Consider the following 27,735-nt stretch of genomic DNA (forward strand, 5'->3'; position numbering starts at 1 on the left):
ACAGCAGCAATTGGAAGCAAAGTTGGGGTCAAATTATTTATCTATGAAGTATCATAAATGAACTCAGATACATTTAGTGAAAAATCTTATTAAAATAAATTTTAAAGGATTTCCAAAAATGTCACCTAAACACAAGGTTCTGTTTCTTTGCTCCTGTGATCTGGAAAATACATGATAGGATTCTTTGAGGGCAACAGACTTGGTCAAGAAGCAGGGAGACTAAAAATAACCAGCCAATATTGTTAGATTTCTCTTCTTTTGCTCACATGTTACTCAGCTGGTTTTAATATATAGTAGCAACATCCCTTCTTCCCCCTTGAACTCAACAAATACATTTATTTTTACCGTGCATACCACACATAAGCCATGACTCTATTGTTTGGCTGTCAATGATTGATGCAGGAACACTTGTACTGGGTATTTGAAAGATTGATGACTAGATCTATTATGATAGTTGAACTATTAGGAAGCTCCTATTTGATGCGTGGAGAGAATTCAGATTTCAGGTTGTTGACTAATTCACTACACTGGCTGTAGGTGGTGGTTCTCAGTTAGATCCAGCAGAGGGATCTGTGCGATTGCAGGAGATCAGCTTAAGCTTAGAAAAGAATGAATTTGTTGCTCACTCAGCTGTATTATCTATCATTCAAGCAGTATTAACAGGTGCTTTAACCAAATCCAAAGTCACAAAGAGGTGAGCAAACTTTCTGAATTTAATAAAATTCAAATGCTGGTGGGATATTAAGCAATGAAATTAAATTAGGATAAGATAAACTAAAGAAATAAAAAAAAATCTTGTTCTTAATGTTCTTCAAATGTCTACACAGTTAAGTGCATATAAACCCATAGCCATAGGATATGGTAGATCAGAAGAAATGAAGCTTTACCTTGCAATAATATATACATTGACTTTTAAGTAATTCTCTCTGAATTCAGTGGCACTTTTGCCTGATCGTTGTATTTGGAATCACATCTTTCTGCAGATACAAATCCATGTACATGTACATTCGTAGTAAGTTAGGCAGTTTAAAAACAAACAAACAGTAAAACCCCAGCTGAAAAAGGAGTGTAGGGACATTTGAACAGGGAATCTTTCGCTGAATTTGCATGTTATGCTAACCTCTAGTTAACAACAACAACAACAACAACAACAACAATGTTGAAAGGGACCTTGGAGGTCATCTCGTCCAACCCCCTGCTCAGGCAAGAAACCCTATACCATTTCAGACAAATGGCTCTCCAGTCTCTTCTTAAAATCTTCCAGTGTTGGAGCATTCACAGCTTCTGGAAGCAGGTTGGTCCACTGATTAATTGTTCTCACTGTCAGGAAGTTTCTCCTTAGTTCTAAGTTGCTTTTCTCTTTGGTTAATTTCTATCCGTTACTTCTTATCCTGCCTTCAGGTGCTTTGGAAAATAGATTGACTCCCTCTTCTTTGTAGCAACACCTGTGATATTGGAAGGCTGCTATCATGTCAGCCCTCATCCTTCTCTTCATTAAACTAGACATACCCAATTCCAGCAACCATTCTGTATGTTTTAGCCTCCAGTCCCCTAATCATCCTTGTTGCTCTTCTCTGAGACTCTTTCTAGAGTCTCGACATCCTTTTTACATTGTGGTGACCAAAACCGGATGCAGTATTTTAACTGTGGCATTACCAAGACATTGTAAAGTGGTATTAACACTTCACATGATTCTATCCCTCTGTTAATTCAGCCTACCACTGTGGGGTTTTTTTGGCAGCTGCAGCACACTGCTGGCTCATATTTAAGTGATTTTCCATTAGGATTCCAAGTTCTCTATCAGTTACTATATTGAGCAAGGTACCACCTATAGCAGGGGTGTCAAACTGCCGGCCCGTGGGCCGGAGCATCACGGAGAAACCGCGCCCATCCCATTGCCGGCAATGGGAAAAAGTTCCGATACGTCACGCGACATCACGTGACGTCGCGAGTTTGACATGTCTGACCTATAGTATACCTGTGCATTTGGTTTTTCTTGCCTAAATGTAGAAACTTACTTTTTTCACCATTGAATTTCATTTTGTTAGATAGCACCCAATGTTCAAGTCAAGATCCTTCTGTATCTTAAGCCTATCTTCTGGAGGGTTGGCTATTCCTGCCAGCTTGGTGTCGTCTGCAAATCTGATGAGTTCCTTATCTATCCCCTCATCCAAAACATTGATGAAGATGTTGAAGAGCACTGGGCCCAGAACACTACACTCTTCCCTTCATGTAGATGCAGTTCCATTGAGGACCATACGCTGAGTACAGCCGGTCAGCCAGCTATGAATCCATCCAGTGGTGATGCTATCTAACCCACATTTTTCTATCTTATCAAGTAGTAGGTTGTGATCTACTTTATCAAATGCCTTACTGAAGTCCAACTAATTATATCCACTGCATTCCTCTGGTCCAACAATTTTGACACCTGGTCAAAGAATGCAATAAGATTTGTCTGGCATGAACTGTTTTTGACAAACCCATGTTGGCTTTTGGTAATGACTTTTTTTGCCTCTAGGTGTTGGCTGATTTGTTGCTTGATTATCTTTTCCAGAATCTTTCCAGGTATTGAGGTCAGGCTGATAGGTCTGTAGTTTCCTGGATCCATTTTTCCCCCTTGGTTTCAACCATTTTAAAAATATAAAATCAGCCACTTTGATAGACTGCAAATCCCAGTGGTTGCATTCACATTAAGCTAAATCCAACAAGCCATTTTGGATTAGTGCAATCTGTAGATCTAATGATAGAATAGTTGGAAGAGGCTTTTGACATCATTTGCTCCAATACTCGTTTAAGATAAGAGATCCTGCAGTTCTGAAAGCAAATATCATTATTAGGAGCATTAAAGTAACAAAGAAAAGAAAATTCTCACCATGAGAAATTTTCTTCAGGCTTAGCCACACCCTGCTTTTCTCAAGGAAATGTATTAGTCCACTAAAACGGTAAAAAAATACAAAGATCAGGAAATTCCAGAGCTGTAAGGCAGATTTCCCAAAAGCCTCTTGAAAGAAACATCAAAAAAGGAGTGGCAAAGGACTCTCGTATTGTAAATCCATGCACTGATATCTATCACTTTTGATGGATTCATTTTCATGTTCATTTTTGAGTAAGCAATGTTAGGTGGAAATGGAATAAGATATATCGGTAGTAAATCAAAGAAATTAAAAACATGGAATAAGAAAAGGGTATTACCTAAAACTAGATAATAATAATAATAAGTTGGAAGGGACCTTGGAGGTCATCTAGTCCAACCCCCTGCTCAGGCAGGAAACCCTATACCATTTCAGACAAATGGCTGGCCAGTCTCCTCTTAAAAACTTCCAGTGTTGGAGCATTCACCACTTCTGGAGGCAGGTTGTTCCACTGGTTAGTTGTTCTAACTGTCAGGAAATTTCTCCTTAGTTCTAGGTTGGTTCTCTCCTTGATTAGTTTCCATCCGTTGCTTCTTGTCCTGCTTTCAGGTGCTTTGGAGAATAGCTTGACTCCCTCTACTTTGTGGCATCCCAAGAGTCTTTATCGCTCAATGTTTTTCTGTCCTTGCAGACATACAGTAGGTGTCCCCATAATCCCATAATTTTGTTAATACTCGGGCATTGTGATATCACATCAGACTACAATGTGTTATTACAATGCCCATCTAAAAGGGGAGGAGCTTTCATCATGATATCAGCCTCATTTCATCTTTGCTCTCTCTGTTCCTGTCTCCCCTTGCTATCAAACTAACCTAACTTGCATTACATCCAAATATTTCATACGTTGCCTTTTGTTTCTTAAATGAGCAGAAATAAGCTTTCTTACTTTCATATATTTCTCAGCGACTGTCGAAGAGCAAAAGAAAAACCTGATTTGCACACTCCCTGCTCAGCATTAAATACCTGCACTTTCCAGATTTGTTACTTCCCACTTTTGTTAGCCTTTCCATCGGAATTCTATCAAATGTCTTCCCAGATGCATTTGGGAAACCAAGTCATTCTTGGATTCACTCTTGCTACCTTCGTTATATTGGTTAGTTATCACAGGCTCGGCTCACAGATATTGACCTCCCTTACCCATTATGGATTTGGTAAATGAAGTGCTTTCTAATAAGCAGAGAAGGTGTAGGCCCATCGTGGTGAACTTGTGGCACACGTGGGCACGCGCGCCTTTGCCCCAGTCCTAGGCCTTCAGCTGGGTTTTATAAAACCTTTTTGCTTTAGGCCTCCACCACCATGTGCAAAAAAAAAAAGTTCAATCAATCAATTTCAACTTCTCGTGGGGAAAAAAAAAGATCTTGCAAAGTTGGAATTGATTGATTGAACTTTTTAGTCCCACCCAATCTGCCGTTACCACCGTAGCTACACCCACCCAATTGGCCACACCCACCAAATTGGCCACACGTACACAGTGGGCCATGCCCACCCAGCACCCGACAATACATAAGCGGGTTTTGGGTTGCAGTTTGGGCACTCGGTCTCTAAAAGGTTTGCCATCACTGGACTAGACAGTCACATGAAATGGTATAGATTCTCCAGCTTGAGCAGGGGGCTGGACTAGAAGACCTCCAATAGACCTTCCAGCTTCCAGTTACCAGTCATAGTCACAGTTATGCTGCATGCAACATTCCCTGCTAATGAGATGTTGATGGTGGGCTGCTAGGAACTTAGGAGGTGAGGGTTTGGCAGCTCAAGGAAAGAACAGCCGAGGACTTAACAGCCATCATCAACACCACAATCAACATCTAAAAAGCCACAAGCAACAGGCGCCATATTAATACCACACATAGAATAGCCAAAACCACACACTCTGCTAGAGAGAATTTCCTGAGGGTGGGCTCCAACACGAATCCGAAAGCTCAGAAGACCAACCCAGATTGGATCCTTGCACGATTACCCTATTCTGTGTAAACTAGGATCCCTTACCTGGAGACTACCTATTACCTACAGTATATCTTATCAACTTGGAGAAACATGTACAGGTAGTCCTTGACATATAGCCACAATTGAGACCAGAATTTCTCTTGCTAAACAATGCAGTTGTTAAATGAGTCGTGCCTAATTTTGCGATCTTTTTTGCCATATTAGTTAAGTGAATCATTCGGTCATTAAGTGAATCTGGCTTCCCCAGTTTGCTTGTTGGAAGCTGACTGGGAAGGTGATCACATGACCCCAGGATGCTGCAACTGTCATAAATACTTGCCAAGCCCCCAAATGTTGATCACGTGACCATGGGAATGCTGCAATGGGCATAAGTGTGAGGACTAGTCATGACTCACTTTTTCCAGTGCCATTATAACTTCAAAAGTTGCTAAATAAAGTCGAAGACTACACGTAGTGAATTGACATGTACAGGTAGTCCTTGACTTACGACCACAATTGAGCCCAGCATTTCTGTTGCTAAGTGAAACATTTGTTAAGTGAATTTTGCCTCATTTTATGATCTTTCCTGCCACAGTTGTTAGGTGAATCATTGCAATTGTTACATTAGTCTGATGGTTGTTAAGTGAATCTGGCTTTCCCCATTGACTTTGCTTGTCAGAAGGTCAACTATGAAGGACCCTGCGACCGTCATAAATATGAGTCAGTTGCCAAGTGTCTGAATTTTGATCACCTGACCCGGGGTGCTGCAATGGTCATAAGGATGAAAAACGGTCATCAGTCACTTTTTTCAGTGCTGTTATGACTTTGAATGGTTTACTAAACAAATTGTTGCAAGTCAAGGACTACCTGTACTTCCAAGATAACAAATCTGTTTCTAGTCATTGATTATGCCAGATGGCATGCTTCAAGAATCTTCTTTTTCTCAGCTCTCTCGAAACAAACTTTATCCCAATAAGTTTTGATAGCCAAAAGTTCTTTAAGTAAATGATAAAGCATTTTCTTTTGTAAAGTTTTAGTATGCAAGCTGATTTCATCATAAATTCTGAGATTATGAGGGATAAAAACTATTATAAAATCAAAATCACCCTCAGGAGTGATCTATCCTTCCTTCCCTCCCTCCCTCCCTTCCTCCCTCCCTTCCTCCTTTCCTTCCTTCCTTTCCAGCAGATTAGATTAGGAATATGGCTCTAATGAAATTTCCTTCCCTATCCCTGTTGTCTTGATACTACAGAAGCATCACTGTATTTCGTTTTTACTTCACTTCACTTCACTTTTACTCTTACATGGTCCAGAAAGTCAGTTTCTCTTGTTACTTCATTTCTGGTTCTGTAATATTAGTAAACATCATTTATATCTGATTCTATGACTATCAGATCTGGACTGCAAAAATCCAAATATTAGATACAGCAAAGAGCTCTTCTATCTAGTTATCTTTCTTGCAATTTAGGGATCATCTGGATATTTTGCAAGCCAGATTTGGTCAACCTTAATCATTTTGAATCAATCCCATCAATCACTCTCAAAGGATATGAGTCCACTATACTAGAAAAAAAAACATTTTTCAAAATAGCCACACACTTAAAGGGTTTCTGTTATATTTATAATTCAAGACAAGAATTAAGGACAAATCTTTGCTGGCTTATCCTGCATTTCACCTAGATTATTTCAAAGTTACTTCCAGAGCTGCTTGATAGAGAAATGGGTGGCACATAATAACTAATCATAGTAACTAATAATAAATAATAAAGTTCCATCTGTGGTACACCTGTCATCAATGGAGAATGCCAATTCATATGATAATTCTGGAGGTAGTTGCAAAAACATAACTTTTGACTTCAAGGCAATTTGTTCCCCCATCTTTTTTCAAAGATAGACTGCTCTTGAACTTGGTGTTTCTACACATGGAGGCATCAAAGCATTCCATCCAACCCAGATCTGAAAAGCTTTGTGGAAATTAGACAAACCATGACTGGAAAGAGCTGTTCCCATTGAAACTTAAACACAGATAGTCCTCAATTTACAAGAGTTCATTTAGTGACTGTTTGAAGTTGCAGTGGCACTGAAAAAAAGTGACATGTTCATTTTTCACACTTATGACTGTTGCAGCTTTCCCGTGGTTACGTGATTTACATTCAGATGCTTGACAACTGACTCACATTTATGACAGTTGCAATGTCCCGGGGTCATGTGATCCCCTTTTGTGATCTTCTGACAAGCAAAGTCTATGGAGAAATCAGATTCACTTAACAACTGTGTTACTAACTTAACTACTGCAGTGATTCAGTTAACAAATGTGGCAAGAAAAGTCATAAAATGGGGCAAAACGTACTTAACAAATTTCTCAATTAGCAACATAAATTTGGGCCTCAGTTGAGAACTTACCTGCATTTGGCCAGTAGTTTCATGGGAGAAACTACTTGCAATGGGTATTGAATTGATTATTCATTAGTTTATCATAGCCTTTAATGCTATGATGACCTTTCCAAAAGATATTTTCTTAAAGTTCCTCTTATCAAGGGCGTGAAATGAACAGTTCTAAGGAGCTTGTGCAATGACAGAGAGGTGTGTCCTCTTTCCACTGTCCTAGTACAAAAATTGGACCAACCCAGCAAGAAATGGCAATAGACGTAATACTTGATGTAGGAATTACAGCTATCCTTTCTAGCAAGTTAGAGGACAGACAGAACAAATATTACAGTTTGGATGCGAGAGAAGAAGAAGAAGAAGAACTTTGATTTTGTGATCTGTTTTACAACGGGCAGTTTCCAGGAAATGGGCATTTTCTTGGTCATTTTTTGTCTCTTGGGTAAGTGCAATTCTTAGAAAAATAATAATAATCTTGCAGATGTTGCGGGAGTTGGATTTGCCAGAAAATGCAGATTGCATCCTGGCGTATACAGCTCACTGCAATACCTTGTGCTTTAATTGTTTAAAATACAATTTGGTTGTGTTTAGGAATGGATATATTGTAAAAGACAAAACCAAATCAAAGATCCCTCAGGTTGGTTTATTGGAGTTAACACTGACAGTTAATGCCTACAAACTTTTCATCTTCGTTAGTGGTGGTTGGAAATTGCTGATCAAGATACTGCAAACTGTTTTCCCTTTTTAAATAGAAAGCATTGACAATTCAAAATTCAAGGTTACTATTTCTTAGAGACATAAGGCTAGAGAGAATTTTATATAATTTACATGTGATAACCTGTACATATGGAGAGATATGAAGGGGTGAGAGAAATTAGAATGAAGGAAACAGGACTGATTTATCTATCTATCATATTTGTATAGTCCCTCATCTCACATGAAAGTCACTCATATGCATATGGCCATATCTTTCCATCATACTTAGAAATTGATAATTTCGGAATCTTCCAGCTATTTATCTTAGTTTAAGTTCCACAAAGTCATTTCATTGTGTGCCATCAGACTGTGCCCTGGGTTAAAAGGGAAGAGGTTAAAGAGCACTTACTCATCCAGTGAAAATCTATCTCTGAATATTAGATATTGGGGGAAAAGAAGTCATGGTCTTCCCTTTAAATGTGTTTCCACAGTGGGCCATCTCCCTGGTACAGATGGATGTTCAGAACAATTAGTTAGGACTAAAGACACTACTAAAAAGCCAGTTTGATATAATAATAATAATAATAATAATAATAATAATAATAATAATAATAATAATAATAATAATGATGATGATGATGATGATGGTGATGATGATGTTGGAAGGGACCTCAGAGGTCATCTAGTCCAACCCCCTGCTCAGGCAGGAAACCCTATACCATTTTGGACAAATGGGTATCCAGTCTCTTCTTAAAAACTTCCAGTGTTGGAGCATTCACAGCTTCTGGAGGCAGGTGGTTCCACTGGTTAATTGTTCTAACTGTCAGGAAGTTTCTCCTTAGTGGTTAAGGCATCAAGCCTTACTTAATTGCTAATTAACTGGGACATTTTGAGTTTTAGTCCCACCGTGGGCATGAAGCTAGTTGGGTGACCTTGGGCCAGTGCCCAAGGAAGCCAGCAATTGCAAATCACTTCCAAAAACCTTACAAAAAAAAGTGCAGGGACTTGTGCAGATAGGCATAAGGAGTCAAAAGCTTATTGAAAAAACCCCCCAAAATAAACACACATACAGACATACACACACAAATACAGACAATGGTATACGGTTGTTTTAATTGCTTTAAGGAGTAGCAGTGGGGAGAAGACTAAGTGTCCTTCTAAGGGATGCAAGTGCCAAACTGTGGGGGCATGAAAATTGGGGGTATTCCAATAGAATAGAATTCTTTGTTGGCCAGGTGTGATTGGAGACACAAGGATAGGAACGGTTGCTGGAATTGGGTATGTCTAGTTTAATGAAGAGAAGGACAAGTGGGAACAAGATAGCAGTGTTCCAGTATCTCAGGGGATGACCGAGAGTCAAGCTATTCTCCAAAGCACCTGAAGGCAGGAAAAGAAGCAACGGATGGAAACTAACGAAGGAGAGAAGCAACCTAGAACTAAGGAGAAACTTCCTGATAGTTAGAACAATTAATCAGTGGAACAACCTGTCTCCAGAAGTTGTGAATGCTCCAACACTAGAAGTTTTTAAGAAGAGACTGGACAGTCATTTGTCTGAAATGGTATAGGGTTTCGTGCCTGAGCAGGGGGTTGGACTAGATGACCTCCAGGTCCCTTCCAGCATCATCAACAACAACATCAACATCATCATCATCATCGTTGTTGTTGTTATTATTATTATTATTTTTATTACTGGTTCATAAGCTCTTATCAGGCTTATTTGAAAATGTCATGTTGCTTGATGCGGCCTCGTGCTTTGTAAGTAATAACCAGGACTTTGAATTGGGCTTGGAAGCCTGCTGGTGATCAGTGCAAGGCGCTGAGAAGGATGTTATTCTGTAGTGATGGGATTGTCTAATCCAGGGGCTTTCCAACTATTTCAGGCCTGGGAAGATGTTGATTAAAAAAAATCTTAGAACCCTTGATCATAAGACAAACTGCAGAGATAGAAAATTGGCTGCATGCAAGTGAATTTTTTTTGGGTCCTCCTCATCTTGAACACCATCAAGAATACTATCAAGTTCTTGCAGAAACTTAGAATTCTGCAGAACACAGTTTTAAAAGCCCTTCTCTAGGCTGTAGCATGGTCATCATACTCTGGACCAGTTGCAGCTTCCATGTCATCTATAAAAGATGCCCCATGTAGAATGTCTGTGGAGATTCTCAATCTGACCAGAACTGAAGAAGCTTCTTGGATGAGAAGTGAAACATCTGATGCCTTAACCTCTATACTGAACTGGCTCTATAGTAGTATCTTTAGTCCTAATTAATTGTGCTGAGCATCCATCGAATGTGGATTTGATCTTTGAATTTTTAGTTTTGTATGTTTACTTTGTTGCATACTTGGGTGAGAAGCAAAATGTTTTCAAGGGAAAAAAACAGAAAAGTACAGTTACTTTTTGAAAAGCACCTTTGAGACACCTGTGTAGAATGTGTTACATTTTTCATTTTAAATATATTGAAAATTAGCCTTCATGAATAAGGTCAGTGTAAGTGTACCAGAAGTGAACCCAGCCCCCCCTTACTCTCTCTCTCTCTCTCTCTCTCTCTCTCTCTCTCTCTGTGTGTGTGTGTGTGTGTGTGTGTGTGAGAGAGAGAGAGAGAGAGAGAGAGAGAGAGAGAGAGAGAGAGAGAGAGAGAGTGAGTAAGTGTGTGTGTGGTCTAACAGGCTAGAAGGTTAAAAAAAAGTATTTAATACAAGCTCGATCTGTTTTGACCATTAATAAAAAGGGTGGGAGATTTGCATTGCAATGCTGCATCTGGCCTGTTTTGGGCCTACCCAGGAAAAGGTTTTTTAAAAAAGATATTCCAAATCTTTGATTTCCAGTTTGCTAGCATAAAATATGGAAAATAGAGATATATGGACTGGCCAAGAGTCCATTTATCGCAGGGGTGTCAAACTCAATTTCATTGAGGGCCGCATCAGCATTGCGGTTGCCCTCAAGGGGCTGGGTGGGTGTGGCCTGGGTGGGCTTGGCCTACTGGGTGGGCGTGGCTAGACTGTGTATGGCCTACTGGGTGGGCATGGCCAGGTCTACCTCATTCGCATCAAGGGTGCCTATGGGGGCCTGGGCAGGAGTGGGACAGATCTGAGGGTCTCTGGCAGAAGGAGGGTCTCTGGGCCAGGGCCAAGGCAGTGGGGGCCGTTCCCTCACTGTTTCCAGGATGGCTTCACGGGCCACATGAAACCACTTCGCGGGCCGGATCCAGGCCCCGGGCCTTGTGTTTGACATGTCTGATTTATCCAATAAATCAAAACAGAATCTTTCTACTTAAGAATTCTTAAGTTTGCATTTTTACTAGGTAGTTCTTAATTTGGTCTATAAAAAAGTATCCAATCTATATAGCAAAAGCAGATGTTTTGAGACAAAATGTGTTGAATGATGCCTATTTTGAAAGCCAGTATATTGACTGACAGGAATCTTCTTTCTGTTATATATATATATATATATATATATATAGAGAGAGAGAGAGAGAGAGATCTTTGGTTATTCGGGGTTTTTCCCACGTAGAATTGAAGGTATAAAAGCAACGTTTCGACGAAATCCCATCCGTCATCATCAGGCTGGTGGCTTCTGCTTCCTTCTTCTGGGAGAAGCATGTGGTAGTGACTGTTTGTTCCTCTTTTTTAAACTGCCAGAGGGGGTGTGTTCTGTGGGTGGAGGTATATATACACATACAGATTTGTAAATCAAAGAGGCCTATCCTTTTTATTCAAAATTTCTGTTTGGATCAACACAGGCAACCCTGGGGAGGTGTCTTCAAAACAATCAAGATGGTGGCCACAACTATGCGGCTGACACCCTGCCCCATTTTTTGATAGAGAGCATTTCACATACCACGTATAAGAAACAGGGATGGGGTTGTGATTATGTGGTTACAATTGCTATCTTGACTTTTCAACACTTGCATATACATATGGGTGACAGTCAGCCAGGTAAGAATTTCACAGGCAGCTTACAAAGATGAAGCTCCATGACTAACACACTTGTTTGATTACCGTAAAAGAATTTACCTGATCCCTTGATCACCACACCTTGTAGCTGCAAATTCCACAACTATACTTTAGCTGGCAAGCTCTACAGGATGATGTTGCAAAGGGAGAATGACACATTTCTGCCCCATTTCTAATAACTGACTCAAGGATATTCTGTGAAACTTATCCCCAGGGGCTTAAGGCAGAAAAAGGAAGCGATTCTACATTCCACGTTCCCTTATTCTAGTGCCGTGGTGGCGAACCTATGGCACGCATGCCACAGGTGGCATGCAGAGCCCTCTCTGTGGGCACGTGTGGCGTCATCCTAGTCCTAGTCCTTCAAGCTGGGTTTTATAAAACCTTTTCGCTTTAGGCCTCTGCCGCCGTGTGCAAAAAAAAAAAGGTTCAATCAACCAATTTCAACTTCTTGCGGGGAAAAAAAAGATCTCGCAAAGATGGAATTGATTGATTGAACTTTTTAGTCCCACCCAGTCTGCCATTACCACCACAGCCATACCTACCCAATGGGCCATGCCCACCCAATAGGCCACGTCCACGCGGCACCCGACGATACAAAAGTGGGTTTTGGGTTGCAGTTTGGGCGTTCGGTCTCTAAAAGGTTCACCATAACTGTTCTAGTGTTTCTCAACCTTAGCAATTTTAAAATGTGTGGACTCCAACTCCCAGAATTCCTTAGTTGGGGAAATTCTGGAAGTTGAAGTCCACAACTCTTAAAATTGCCTAAGTTGAGAAGCAGGGGTAGGTAACCTTGGCTCTTTTATGACTTGTGGACTTCAACTCCTAGAATTCCTGAGCCGCCATGCTGGCTCAGGAATTCTGGGAGTTGAAGTCCACGAGTCATAAAAGAGCCAAGGTTGCCTACACCTGCCTGAGTCAATGCAGAGTTAAGTTTTTGGATGGACAGTTTTTGACTATAGAGTGATATGCCTGGAAGCTGGCAATCCCAAACTTACTTTATTAAAGGATAATCTGGATTTCATTCCATTTCATTCACCTTTAAGCTAACTGAAATTAAAGGTAGCTAAGATTACTCCATTCCAGCAACTTATTTAAGAATGGCGTAATTAACTAATCTGTTTAATATTTAAACAAGCAACTGATTTAATAATTATGTTAATTTATTTCATAATTATTATATAGCTTACTTATTTAGCTGTTTCCACTTCCTGTTCTCATAAAGATTCAGTTACTTTTCTGGAGGCCTTTGGAGACCACAACCAAGGTCTTCTGGATCTGGATACAGCTCTAGTCTAGGGCCCCAAATTATGCAGTAGACGTTGCCATAAACCTGGGGAATAACTCACTGTGGTCAACTTCCTTTTAAAAGGTGAACAGTGCATTATTAAAAAAAAGAAAATAAAAGCAGGTTTTCGGGAGCTGTAAGTTTGTAGTGACTTGAGGACATTTTTTAAGTCAGAAGGGGGGCAATTTGGAGCACATTTATGTTTTGGAGATGGGTGAGATTACAAGTATGTAGCATAATTAAATGTATAAAGCCTGTTAAAGAGCTTAATGTGCTTCTTTTTCACCTGTGAAAAAATCAGCAGGAAATTATGCTGTTGTAAAAATAGTCCTTGACTTACGACAATCATTTAGTGATCATTCAAAATTACAATTAAAAAGTGATTTATGACTGTTGCGTTCCCCCCACCCACCCCCGTAGTCACATTATCAAAAATTGGGTGCTTGGCAACTGGCATGTATTTATGACGGTTGCAGTGATCATCATTTGTGACCTTATTTGATTTCTGACCAGCAGAATCAAGCAAAATCAATGGGGGAAGCCAGATTTGCTTAATGCCTGCTGTTCTGGACATATCAGCCCCAGAACTTTTCAAAGGCATCAGGTTGGCGACAGGAACTGAAGATAATATTAGATCGAAGTGGACAATCAGATTTCTGCAAAAAGCCATGTTCTCTCCTGATCAAATCTCTGGAAAAGGGTTTTGAAATTACGCCAAGTGGTTATATGGAATTAGAATGAGGTCCCTCTGCATTATATGGACCCGTGAGCTGATTCCGCAAAACACTGGTTCCTGTGTTGGAGTGCCCCCTGAAATACATTGCTCTGAATTCACGGCATGGCATCATGCTATGGGTGTGGGTGCACATGTACCCCTCCCATTCTCTTTGAATTAATAAAACAGGTAATAAAGTTGATATTTTTCTTGCTGGCTGGCACCACACACCTGACGTGGGCCTTGCCTGGCTGGGGTAGATTCCAGATCTTGTCACAAGCAACAGGGTAGGACCTCTCCACCCTGTTTTGGAAGGTGTGAGGCATGATTGGATTGCTAGTGGCAGAATCCACTGGTCCAGTTAAATAATGTGGTATGCTTCTTGTTCATAAAAAGTGCCTCATCGGGGAAGCCTTCATTTGCTCCCTGGTAGAAACCGGGTACATTTAGAAAGCTCATAAATGCAGAGAAGAAGACAAGAGCATTCTTCTTCCTCCTCATGGATCAGCCTCTAAGGCAGGGGTAGGCAACCTTGCTCTTTTATGACTCGTGGAATTCAACTCCCAGAATTCCTGAGCCAGCCATGCTGAGGAGAAAGGGAGAGGTTTCCAAGCTGAGCCATGCTGGCTCAGGAATTCTGGGAGTTGAAGTCCACAAGTCATAAAGAGCCAAGGTTCCCCACCCCTGCTCTAAGGAAAGCTACCTGTGATTCAGGGAGAAGTTTACAATTTTCAAGACAAGGGCCCTTTATTTTGATCTTCTGTGACCCAGTCCCCTTCGAAAACCCCCTACGTCAATGACCATTTCCATAACTAATAATAATGAGTGAGTTCTGTAGCTTAAGGATGTATTACATAAGATACCTTTTTTTCTTCATCATGAAACACTCTGTCTTTAATTCCCATGGTTGACTAACTTCTTTGTATGAAAGAGAATAATCGCTCTCTGTCTGCATTTGTTGTTCTATGCCTGCATTTATCTAATATATTTGTTATTCTGTGCCTGAATTTATCTAACATGTTTCCATTTACCCAGCTTTGCTCTAAGCTAAATTTGGAAAAGTAATCTGTAAGCTTTCTTCATACAATTCTTCATACAGCACGTTTAGTTCCTAAAGCCACCTGGGGTCAATCTGATTGGGCTGCTTTGTAGGTCTACTTCTCCTACTTCTCCCCCCAGAAAAGTACCTCTTTTCTGCAGCTTTTCTCATTGTATAATTCTTTTTGAATGTAAAGGAATTACCGGCAAACATGTAGAAGACAGGAACTTGAGGTGGGGCTTGAGGAAGAGAGTCCCAAAGAAGCATGAGAAAGAAACTAAAAATAACCTTTGATAGGGTTTAGTGTAAGACAGGATACATATAAAGCAGTATGATAGGCTAGTGCAGGGGTAGGCAACCTTGGCTCTTTTATGACTTGGCTCTTTTAAGGCTGGCTCAGGAATTCTGGGAGTTGAAGTCACAAGTCATAAAAGAGACAGAGTTGCCTACCCCTGGCCTAGTGGTAAAGATATTTTTCTCCCACTCAGAAGGTTGAGTGATCAATCCTAGGTAACAGCAAATATTTTTCTCCTGGGCCTCAAGAAAGAGAGAGAGAGAGAGAGAGAGAGAGAGAGAGAGAGAGAGAGAGAGAGAGAGAGAGAGAGAGAGAGAAAGAAGAAGAAGAAGAAGAAGAAGAAGAAGAAGAAGAAGAAGAAGAAGAAGAAGAAGAAGAAGAAAAAGAAAAAGAAAAAGAAAAAGAAAGAGAGAAAGAAAGAAAGAAAGAGAAAGAAAGAGAAAGAAAGAGAAAGAAAGAAAGAAAGAAAGAAAGAAAGAAAGAAAGAAAGAAAGAAAGAAAGAAAGAAAGAAAGAAAGAAAGAAAGAAAGAAAGAAAGAAAGAAAGAAATCTGCTGAGAACTCCACATGGCATCAGGAAGGGCATCCGGCCAGTAAATGCTCAGGTCTATCCTGTCACTCTGTCTCTACCTGAATTAAGGAATTACAGAGTCATAAAAAGGTAGTTTAGTGTAAAATGGGATACAAAGAAACATGGACAGTTTTTCAAGATTCTATTATTCTATCCTACTCTAATAATAAATAATTCATTAAATTTGTATACTGCTTGATTCTCAGTGACTCTAAATAAAGTAGCATTCCGACAGTGTTTGCTTTTTGACCTGGCCTATGAAACAATCCCAGTATGATCCTACTATAGATGCATATAAATGTATTATTATACTGACAATTTAATTTTCAGTTCTTCCAGTCTCCTTAACTGTAGTAATAAGGTGGCCCACCACAGGCCTTCAGAAACCCACAGCCAAGCTACAAACAGGCCCACTGATTTATTTGATGTTCTTCCAAATGGTTTCAATTTGGAAACCATTTTGAAAAACCTTGTAAGACTTCCATGGTTCTATTTCCTCCTCCTTCATTAGTGAAAGATATTCTAATAACCTTGTCTTTACTGACTAAGCCAGTTTGCTGTTGGTCTGGCTGATCTTTCTTCCAAAGAAAAGGAAAGGAGAAAAGAGAGCCCTAGTGCAGTATGAGTGAGCAGACCTGGGCCTTTTAAAAAGTAAAATAAAACCAGTGAATAAAATAAACATGAAACCTGATCAGGCCACTTCTATCAGGCTACCACTTGTCAGTGCAATTTCTTCCCTCTCCTTCCCATTATTTGTTTATTCCCTATGATAGAAAAGAAAAACGGGATTAATTCAAACCAAGATCCTTTCCTTTCTCCCAGAAACTTCAGACAAGGCACATACCGTAGTTCTTTCACCTGCAATTTTTCTCCTTAAAACCAACCCTTTGAGGTAAATTGGGTTGGAAGAGATAGACTGACCCAAAGTGAGCCAGTAAAGTTTCCATGCCTGAGGTCTGTCTTTAATCAAATCAAATCAAATCTCCTCAACACCACTCCATGTCCTTAATCCCTACATCACACCAGCTCATCACACTTTATACCACAACTTTTCTGTCACGTTCCTTATGTGTTTTGCTTCATCTTCCAAGTGTCTTCCTCCTTTAAGGTATGTTGCTTCTGGAGATGCCATTTTAATCAGCCAGTCTCCTTCATGGATGTACCAGTTCTCTTTTCAGAGCTAACACTGAACAGTCTGTTTGGAAATGTCATTCACCTTCAGGGCCTAAATATTGCAAGGAAGTGAAAAATCAAACACTTTCTTTGATTCATGAAATTGCAACACTCCTGCGTATGCTTTCCCCTCTCTCCTCCCTTTCGCTCATTATGAGCAAATGTTTGTTTCTTCTCGGCCTTTTAGGCTGAGTCAGTGTCAAAATGGAGCAGGATATGTTTTTATAGGGAAGAAACTTCCTTGGCACAAGTTTACTTTTTTGTGATACCATCTGTCATCTTATAACACAGCTATAAGCTGTTGACACTGAACAGGAGATTAAGGGAGACTTTTAAGTCATTAAATGCATATTTGCGCCACAAAGTTTTCTTTTATATAACACCTAGCCAATCTAGCAATACAAGCAGTGCAGAGAAGGAAGAATGAGGAGGTTGGGACTATTTTTCTCCTACATTTGGAATTTGTGGGGGGAGCGAAGAACTGCTGTTTGTGTAGAAATGTGTAAGTATAGACATAGCTGTTATTTAATTCAATAACAGCAACAGCAGCAGCAGCAGCAACAACAACAACAATAAATAATAATAATAATAATAATAATAATAATAATAATAATAATAATAATTATTATTATTATTATTATTATTATTATTATTATTATTATTATTATTATTATTATTATTATTATTATTATTATTATTATTATTATTTTGTAAGGTAGTCCAACCCCCTGCTCAGGCAGGAAACCCTATACCATTTTGGACAAATGGGTGTCCAGTAAGATTAGCTCTTCCAAGACTGGACAGAATCTTGGGAGAGAACTAAATTAACTTACTTGTAAAGGAGGAGGAGGAGGACAATCAACTTCATTTTTGTCATTATTTAACAGAATTGCCAATCCTGAGAAAAATTTCTTATTTTCTTCAAGAAATGTGGTAAAATGTGTATTTCCTTCCCTACTTTATGCCCAGAAGAAGGTACATTAGGAAATGCTGTTTTAAGTGGTGCTCCTTCTTGCTGTCTCAAGCCTCATCTTATCGCACCTCAAAATGGCAGGAAATTATATCACTGAATGTCAGTCCCTACCTTGAGAGGGATAGCAAAGATCAAGGTCTGTGTACAGCTTTCAAACTCTCTGATTATATAAGTTAGCTCAATCCTATGTTAAAATCTGCTTTCTAACTTCCTGTCATTTTAGTTTTCCTCTACACGTTTTCTGGTTTTCCACTATATTCCCAGTGTCATATTGAATATTTTCACATTGTTTTTCATTTCTGAATTGATTTTATTCTTACAAAGTGTTGATGGTTTGGTTTCAACAAGTTCTTGTACATTGCTAGCAAAATGCTCATTCAAAATACTCATTTGGAATTTGAAGGTCAGAGCAGTCTGAATTTTGCAGATACTTCTTTTAGCAAAACCCATTGCTCACAATCCAAACTGATTTGGCTGAAAGAAAAAAGCATGGATTTAAATCAATGCAGACTTGACCTAGAGCCAGCATAAAAGAAGATTATATGATTCTAAATAATAATGGGATGTTCTTTTGAGAAAAAGGTCAGGACAAAAAGGGGTATGGTTGTGTGTTTTAAAAATTGGAGAAACAGGAACAGATAACAAGATCAAACAAACAAATAAACACACACAGACACAGGTGTGTGTGTGCGTGTGTGTTGTTTGAATTGGCTTCTTTGTACTGTTGATCTGGAACACAGAGTCTGTACAAATATTGTGATTTGTTGCTGTAAGATTAATTTTGTTTCCAAAAATGAAGATATCACATAGGTCTTTTAGGCTAAACTGCTAGCAATTTCCTTTCCTGTTACCAACATTGTATGATGTTTGTCCTCACAGTTGATTGAATATAATTTATGACATCTATTTTTCCTGATGGAAAAGGGTGGGGTCAAAAAAGTCAAGATGGCAGACATAATCACTCAGTTGAAAACCACCCCTTTGAATATGCGTTGACATCACAGTCACATATAAAGGGATGCAGTCAAATTTGTTGTATTGACATTTTTAACACACACACTCTGTGGAAACACCCAAACCAAGCTAATGCCAAACTGCCCAACTTTTAGTCATTCGGTATAGTTGAAAGATTGAGCGTGTATTGTGGATACCCTCAAAAAATGTCTGTATATTCACAAACCTATGTCCCAGAAGTTAAACTGTTTCCTGCTATTCTTTCTAACCACAAACCTATCCCAGACATCCTCTACCATCCCAGTTCATACAGCTTTTTAAATAGTTTGCCAAAGTCTTCATATCTCTTCATAAAGTGCTTGAGGGTTAGAAGAAATGAATAGGCCTGTCCTTTAGTTATTGTTAGGAAAATCCTGCACATAATGCCAATTCACTGGCTGGGTTCATCCTACGTATTAGCCTGTTAAAATGATCTTGAATAGGTTGGGGTTCAGTTCTCAGCAGAATAAAAGAGTTGGAAGGGACCTAGGAGGTCATCTAGTCCAACCCCCTGCTCAGGCAGGAAACCCTATACCATTTCAGGCAAATGGTTGTCCAAACTCTTAAAAACTTCCAGTGTTGGAGCATTCACAGCTTCTGGAGGCAGGTTGTTCCACTGGTTAATTATTCTGTCAGGAAATTTCTCCTTAGTTCTAGGTTGCTTCTCTCCTTGATTAGTTTCCATCCATTGCTTCTTGTCCTGCCTTCAGGTACTTTGGAGAATAGGTTGATCCTTTTTCCTTTGTGGCAGCCTCTTAGATATTCAAACACTGCTATCATGTCACTCCTAGTCTTACTTTTCATTAAACTAAACATACCCAGTTTCAGCAACCGTTTTTTATATGTTTTAACCTCCAGTCCCCTAATCATCTTTGATCATACGCCATTGGAATTCAACCAGTGTTTTAGCATCTTATGCAAACCAGGCCATCACAAGGTCAGTGATAGCATCAGAAGAGATCTTGGAGTCCTTATATTCCTTCTCCTTGCTGAATGCAGGTATCTCACATCTTCAGCATCTTTGACACTGGGCAGTCCAACTTCCATTTAAAAACATTTAGTTGAGTAGCTGATCCACCTACCAGGGAAGTCTATTTCATGAATAGCATTTCCCATTGAATAGCTTTTTTCTTTAATTCCAGTCTCTTTTCCTAATCTCCAGCCTAGTCCTACAGAACAGGTTTTCAGACTTTTTCAGACCACAGAACTGGTTAAGTTTTTTTTAAAAAAGCACATTTTTTTAACTTAACAGGTCTGATCATAGGCAAATATCTAATGAAAGAAAATGGAATATGTTTACTAATGCTTTGGCTGATGGGATAGTCCCAATTTCACATCACAATCTATACAGAACTTTTTGGAAAATGAGAGAAACCAAAGCTGACATCCATCTCTGGATGACAGAAGTGAAATGATTTTTTTTAACCAAGGGGAAAAAAGGGATTCAGGATGAAACCCCCCTCCCTTTTTTTTACTGCCATACTGCAGGATTAAGAAAGAAGTGACACTATTATAGGGATAATCTCCATGTCCTGCAGCTAATATTATAGGACAGAATGTGATCAAAAAAGAGGAAGCCATCAATACGGGAGAAGAGGATTTAGGTGATTAGTTGAATATTTGATTGAAGATTGGATTAGGCTCTAAGAAAATTTCATCCAAGAATCCTTTCTAAATTGTCCTAATCCAGTGATCTGATGGCTTCTGCCCTAAGGAAACTATGCCCAGACTTCTTATACAGGCAGTTCTTGGTTTACAACAATTTGTTTAACAGCCATTCAAAGTTGCAACAGCACTGAAAAAGGGACTTACAGTATGACCAGTCCTCTCACAACTGTTGCAGCATCCCCATGGTCACATGTTCAGAATTCTGCTACTTCACATTTAGTTCACATGTACAATGACTGCAGTGTCCCAGGGTCACGTGATCACCATTTGCAATCTTCCCAGCTGGCTTCTGACAAGCAAAATCAATGGGGGAAGCTGGATTCTCTTAACAACCAAATGATTCACTCAACAACTGCAGTGATTCACTGATCAATAATGGCCTCATGACAGATAGACAGCCTGCTCTTAAGTGCCCACATCGCTGGATTCTAGACCAGGTTTAGCTTCTCATTGATCTTTAAGATAGCAGCTCCCTTCATAGTACATTGCAGTAGTTCATCTGTGTGGTGGCTAGATGGCACTCATTAATCACCCTCCCCACATAATCAGGGCAATCTTTCCTCATTTAAGGATATCAGTTTTGCTCTTTCAAGTTTCGCTGTCAAAAGCCCAAATATGGCTCCCTGTCTGAAGAAGTCTGGCGACCTCCCAGTGAGGTGGAGCAAGCCTAAGATAAATGTACTGTACAGCTTTATTTATATCACATAACTTAACCATACTGTACTATTTTGTATTTATGTGTGTCTCTGTGTTTGTATGTACGATATATGTGTACACACATGTACATGTATATGGTGTGGTGTGGCATGTAAGCTTAGACACTTTAATATTTATGGTTCAGGGGTGTGTGAAGCCAGAAAATTAAACAATGCAAAAAACAGGTTAAGCATAGAATGTGAATGCAAGTTATTGTGTTTACAGTAGGTTTTATGGCTCAGGGTAGGGTTGGGTTTGGCAGGCAGAAAATCCTAATTTTAAATAACCAAACAATGCCCGATGAAACACACCCTTTTCTGCTTTCCTGAAAAGCCGTCGAAAGTAACCTTTTATGCACTAGGAAGCGTCACACTGAAAATAAGAATAAACTTTTTTTTTAAAATGCCCTGAGTCTTGAGAGATAGCCAGGTTTTTCCTTCCCATATATAGGCACCCATGTGAGGAGAAAAGAGGCAAAACAAAATATGGCTCATGAAAATACAAACAAATTCTGTAACAAACAAATGCCTTGGTAAGGCCACACCTGGAATACTGCATCCAGTTTTGGTCACCACGATGTAAAAAAGATGTCAAGACTCTAGAAAGAGTACAGAGAAGAGCAACAAAGATGATCGGGGGACTGGAGGCTAAAACATATAAGGAACAGTTGCTGGAATTGGGTATGTGTAGTTTAATGAAGAGAAGGACAAAGGGGGACTTGATAGCAGTGTTCCAATATCTCAGGGGCTGCCACAAAGAAGAGGGAGTCAAGCTATTCTCCAAAGTGCCTGAAGGCAGGACAAGAAGCAACAGATGGAAACTAGTCAAGGAGAGAAGCAACCTAGAACTAAGGAGAAACTTCCTGACAGTTAGAACAACTAACCAGTGGAACAACCTGCCTCCAGAAGTAGTGAATGCTCCAACACTGGAAGTTTTTAAGTAGAGACTGGCCAGCCACTTGTCTGAAATGGTATAGGGTTTCCTGCCTGAGCAGGGGGTTGGACTAGATGACCTCCAAAGTCCCTTCCAACTTCTTCTTCTTCTTCTTCTTCTTCTTCTTCTTCTTCTTCTTCTTCTTCTTCTTCTTCTTCTTCTTCTTCTTCTTCTTCTTCTTCTTCTTCTTCTTCTTCTTCTTCTTCTTCTTCTTCTTCTTCTTCTTCTTCTTATTATTATTATTATTATTATTATTATTATTATTATTATTATTATTATTATTATTATTATTATTATTATTATTATTATTATTATTATTATTATTATTATTATTATTATTATTATTATAGCATTTGTGTCCCAAAAGGGTGATGTTTGCATTGTGCAATGTTGGCATATGTTTCACTGCTTTCATGTCATTGAAATTTGCACCACGCTTTCATGTGAGAATGCTGAATTTTCACATAATCTCTTGTAACAACAAGACTTTGCTTTGCTATCTCATGGGTTCTTGTGTGAGATCTTCAAAACCTTACAGGTTCTGCTGATCTCATGGTCATGCTCGAATTATTAAATTAAATTATAACTAAGTAACATGGAAGTTCAGCAGATACCACTTAGGGAAGCTGCAGATAGATTGACATCCATACCCTGGAACAGAGAGCAGTGGGTTGTTTGGAGCAATGATTTAAGTTGAGATAAATCTTTATCCAGAGCCCTTATATCTCAGTGATATAGGTCACAGGGCACGTAAGCAGTCAAAGGGTTATCTACTACTTTTCCACTAATTGTAGAATTCAGTGCATCAGATTGGAAAAGACATTGTTGTGTGCCACCAATAGTGACAAGCAAATAATTCCCCCATAGAACAACTATGCTCCTTCATTATCTTACAAGGTTATTTTCTCCATGACATTTTATTAGTTTGTTGCTTGATTTCTATAACTGCCCATCTCCACAAATGGCAGCTCAAATATTCTTTTCGTCTTATCATCTCATCTTCACCTGCCGCAGAGGCAGATTAATTCATCTTTAGAAGCAGTTTTAAAGTAGTGTCTCTCCTCTCCTTCCAACACCACTCTCAATATATGAATGATTTATAGTGGTTCATTGATAAAGTTGGTGATAACATATTCAGGTAATCTCATGTGAGGAAGTTGTGGGCATGTCCATCTTTCCTAGGCCACTGGCAACTGCCCTTCCTGGCCCTTTTGGCTTCAACTGCAGGACAAACCAAACACCTGGCTTCCACAGTGACATCAACCTGCGTAATGCCTGACCCTGTGCTTTGGGAAATGCCAGTCTGACATTTCCAGATTAGCTTGCCTTTTAAACAATACTAGCCTTGTTTTTTAAGAAAACACAAGTAGTATTCCCCACTCCCTAGACTAGAGAGAGCACTAGTCTACATTGTAGATTTATTTCTTTTACTTCTGTTTTTGCTTTAATTGGAGTGGAGTGCAGGGGGGAGATATTATTTTACCTACCCACAGAATACTACTAGGTGCTGCTGGCCAGGACCATTCACTGCCAGCACTGATATTTGTTTGAATATCTATCTACGTAAGATAATTGGGAGCAGGAATAAAAGTTACAAGAGTTCTGTCCCAGGTCACAAGCACAGTTATATGGCAAAGGGAGAAAGAGAGGGGAGTTGTCTAGCATTCCTTATAAACCCTCCATCATGTTGGTGACCTGAAACATGTGTTATTTATGAAATCTTTTGGAAGAATGCTGAATCTGGTGTAAAGGGAGGCAGAAAACATGGGCAAAACCCACAACTTTTAACTGATAAAAGAGACCGTAAACAAAATCTCAAGAACCAGATTGGTGTAGTAGTGGTTAAGGCAACAAGCTAGGAGCAATTGCCAGGATCCTGGTTTCTAATCCTGTCTTAGGCATGCAGCTAGCTGGGTGAGTTTGGGCCAGCCTCTCACTCTTTAATCAAATTGATGAAGGAAGCAATTTGGTACTTGCAAACTGACCTGCATGGTAAAATGCATCAAATTGTACAAGTAAAGAAACATTCATGCGAACAAAAAGAAGAAAAAATTTACAATATCTTATGTTCTATTAACAAATTGCCGTTTATAACCTTTGTTCTGTCCTACATGCCACCTTAATATAACTTCAATTATTTATATCCTTTCAGCACCAACTGGAACAGCAAAGAGAACAAGTACAACTGAAACATCCTCCACCACTACAAGCAAAGAGAATATGACAACAACTAGTCTATACACCAAATCAGAAACAGCCACATCTCCTACAGAGAGCAGAGTGCGGGCCACATCTTTAAAAGTCAGCTCTACAACAGCTGTTGCTAGTTCTCCTCTGAAGAGAACACTACATACAACAATTTCAGAAAAGAGCAGCACAATTACTTCTGCTAGTACTGAAGGTACAGGTTCCGTTTCGGAGAGGACAGCATATTCCACACCTTTGCCAGAGACCACCATGTTTGAATCCATCACATCCGAAACAGCTACCTCTCCTCCAGAAAGCACTGCAACTGCTGGAAAGAGTAGCATGATGACTGCTCCCGGTACAGAAACCACAACTTCTATTCCAGAGAGCATAGCAGTCTCCACAGCATTACCAGCAGCCACCTTGAGTGAATCCACTACATCACAAATCACCACATCTGCCTCAAAGAGCACACAGCCCTCCATTTCTTCCACGGAGAGCTCCACAATTAGTACTAGTACAACAAAAACCAGTACTGAACTTCCAACGAGCAGGGAATACTTAACTACTACTCCACAAACCACCATGTTGGAACCCATAACAACAGCAACAGCCACTTCTCTCCCACAGAGCACAGTGACCTCCAGCTCTATAAAGATTACTAGCTCTTCAGAAACCACTGCTCAACATCCCATCACCACAGCTACTTCTCCAGAGGCCAGCACACCTGCATCTATCACATCAGAAGCAGTCAGCTCTCCAATGAGTACAGTGCCTTCTACGGCATCAGCAAAGAGCAGAATAATATCTTCTATTTCCCAAACCACAACACCAGCTGTAAAGAGCACAGTATCCTCTACATCTTTTTCAGAGAGTGGCATGACACCATCTACAACTCCCGCAACCAGTTCCAGACTTCTTTCTACCCCCGAGCAAACGTCCATCTCTCCTCTGGAGAGAACACTACATACAACAATTTCAGAAAAGAGCAGCACAATTACTTCTGCTAGTACTGGAGGTACAGGTTCCATTTCGGAGAGGACAACGTATTCCACACCTTTGCCAGAGACCACCATGTTTGAATCCATCACATCCGAAACAGCTACCTCTCCTCCAGAAAGCACTGCAACTGCTGGAAAGAGTAGCATGATGACTGCTCCCAGTACAGAAACCACAACTTCTATTCCAGAGAGCATAGCAGTCTCCGCAGCATTACCAGCAGCCAACTTGAGTGAATCCACTACATCACAAATCACCACATCTGCCTCAAAGAGCACACAGCCCTCCATTTCTTCCACAGAGAGCTCCACAATTAGTACTAGTACAACAAAAAACACTACTGAACTTCCATCGACCAGGGAATACTTAACTACTACTCCACAAACCACCACGTTGGAACCCATAACAACAGCAACAGCCACTTCTCTCCCACAGAGCACAGTGACCTCCAGCTCTATAAAGATTACTAGCTCTTCAGAAACCACTGCTCAACATCCCATCACCACAGCTACTTCTCCAGAGGCCAGCACACCTGCATCTATCACATCAGAAGCAGCCAGATCTCCAATGAGTACAGTGCCTTCTACGGCATCAGCAAAGAGCAGAATAATATCTTCTATTTCCCAAACCACAACACCAGCTGTAAAGAGCACAGTATCCTCTACATCTTTTTCAGAGAGTGGCATGACACCATCTACAACTCCCGCAACCAGTTCCAGACTTCTTTCTACCCCTGAGCAAACGTCCATCTCTCCTCTGGAGAGTACACTACATACAACAATTTCAGAAAAGAGCAGCACAATTACTTCTGCTAGTACTGAAAGTACAGGTTCCGTTTCGGAGAGGACACCATATTCCACACCTTTGCCAGAGACCACCATGTTGGAATCCATCACATCCGAAACAGCTACCTCTCCTCCAGAAAGCACTACAACTGCTGGAAAGAGTAGCATGATGACTGCTCCCGGTACAGAAACCACAACTTCTATTCCAGAGAGCATAGCAGTCTCCGCAGCATTACCAGCAGCCAACTTGAGTGAATCCACTACATCACAAATCACCACATCTGCCTCAAAGAGCACACAGCCCTCCATTTCTTCCACAGAGAGCTCCACAATAAGTACTAGTACAACAAAAAACACTACTGAACTTCCATCGACCAGGGAATACTTAACTACTACTCCACAAACCACCACGTTGGAACCCATAACAACAGCAACAGCCACTTCTCTCCCACAGAGCACAGTGACCTCCAGCTCTATAAAGATTACTAGCTCTTCAGAAACCACTGCTCAACATCCCATCACCACAGCTACTTCTCCACAGGCCAGCACACCTGCATCTATCACATCAGAAGCAGCCAGCTCTCCAATGAGTACAGTGCCTTCTACGGCATCAGCAAAGAGCAGAATAACATCTTCTATTTCCCAAACCACAACACCAGCTGTAAAAAGCACAGTATCCTCCACATCTTTTTCAGAGAGTAGCATGACACCATCTACAACTCCCGCAACCAGTTCCAGACTTCTTTCTACCCCCGAGCAAACGTCCATCTCTCCTCTGGAGAGAACACTACATACAACAATTTCAGAAAAGAGCAGCACAATTACTTCTGCTAGTACTGAAGGTACAGGTTCCATTTCGGAGAGGACAACGTATTCCACACCTTTGCCAGAGACCACCATGTTTGAATCCATCACATCCGAAACAGCTACCTCTCCTCCAGAAAGCACTGCAACTGCTGGAAAGAGTAGCATGATGACTGCTCCCAGTACAGAAACCACAACTTCTATTCCAGAGAGCATATCAGTCTTCGCAGCATTACCAGCAGCCAACTTGAGTGAATCCACTACATCACAAATCACCACATCTGCCTCAAAGAGCACACAGACCTCCATTTCTTCCACAGAGAGCTCCACAATTAGTACTAGTACAACAAAAACCAGTACTGAACTTCCAACGAGCAGGGAATACTTAACTACTACTCCACAAACCACCATGTTGGAACCCATAACAACAGCAACAGCCACTTCTCTCCCACAGAGCACAGTGACCTCCAGCTCTATAAAGATTACTAGCTCTTCAGAAACCACTGCTCAACATCCCATCACCACAGCTACTTCTCCAGAGGCCAGCACACCTGCATCTATCACATCAGAAGCAGCCAGCTCTCCAATGAGTACAGTGCCTTCTACGGCATCAGCAAAGAGCAGAATAATATCTTCTATTTCCCAAACCACAACACCAGCTGTAAAGAGCACAGTATCCTCTACATCTTTTTCAGAGAGTGGCATGACACCATCTACAACTCCCGCAACCAGTTCCAGACTTCTTTCTACCC

This window comes from Vipera berus (assembly GCF_964194415.1).
Source record: "Vipera berus genome assembly, chromosome: 1".
Taxonomy (NCBI): Eukaryota; Metazoa; Chordata; class Lepidosauria; order Squamata; family Viperidae; genus Vipera; species Vipera berus.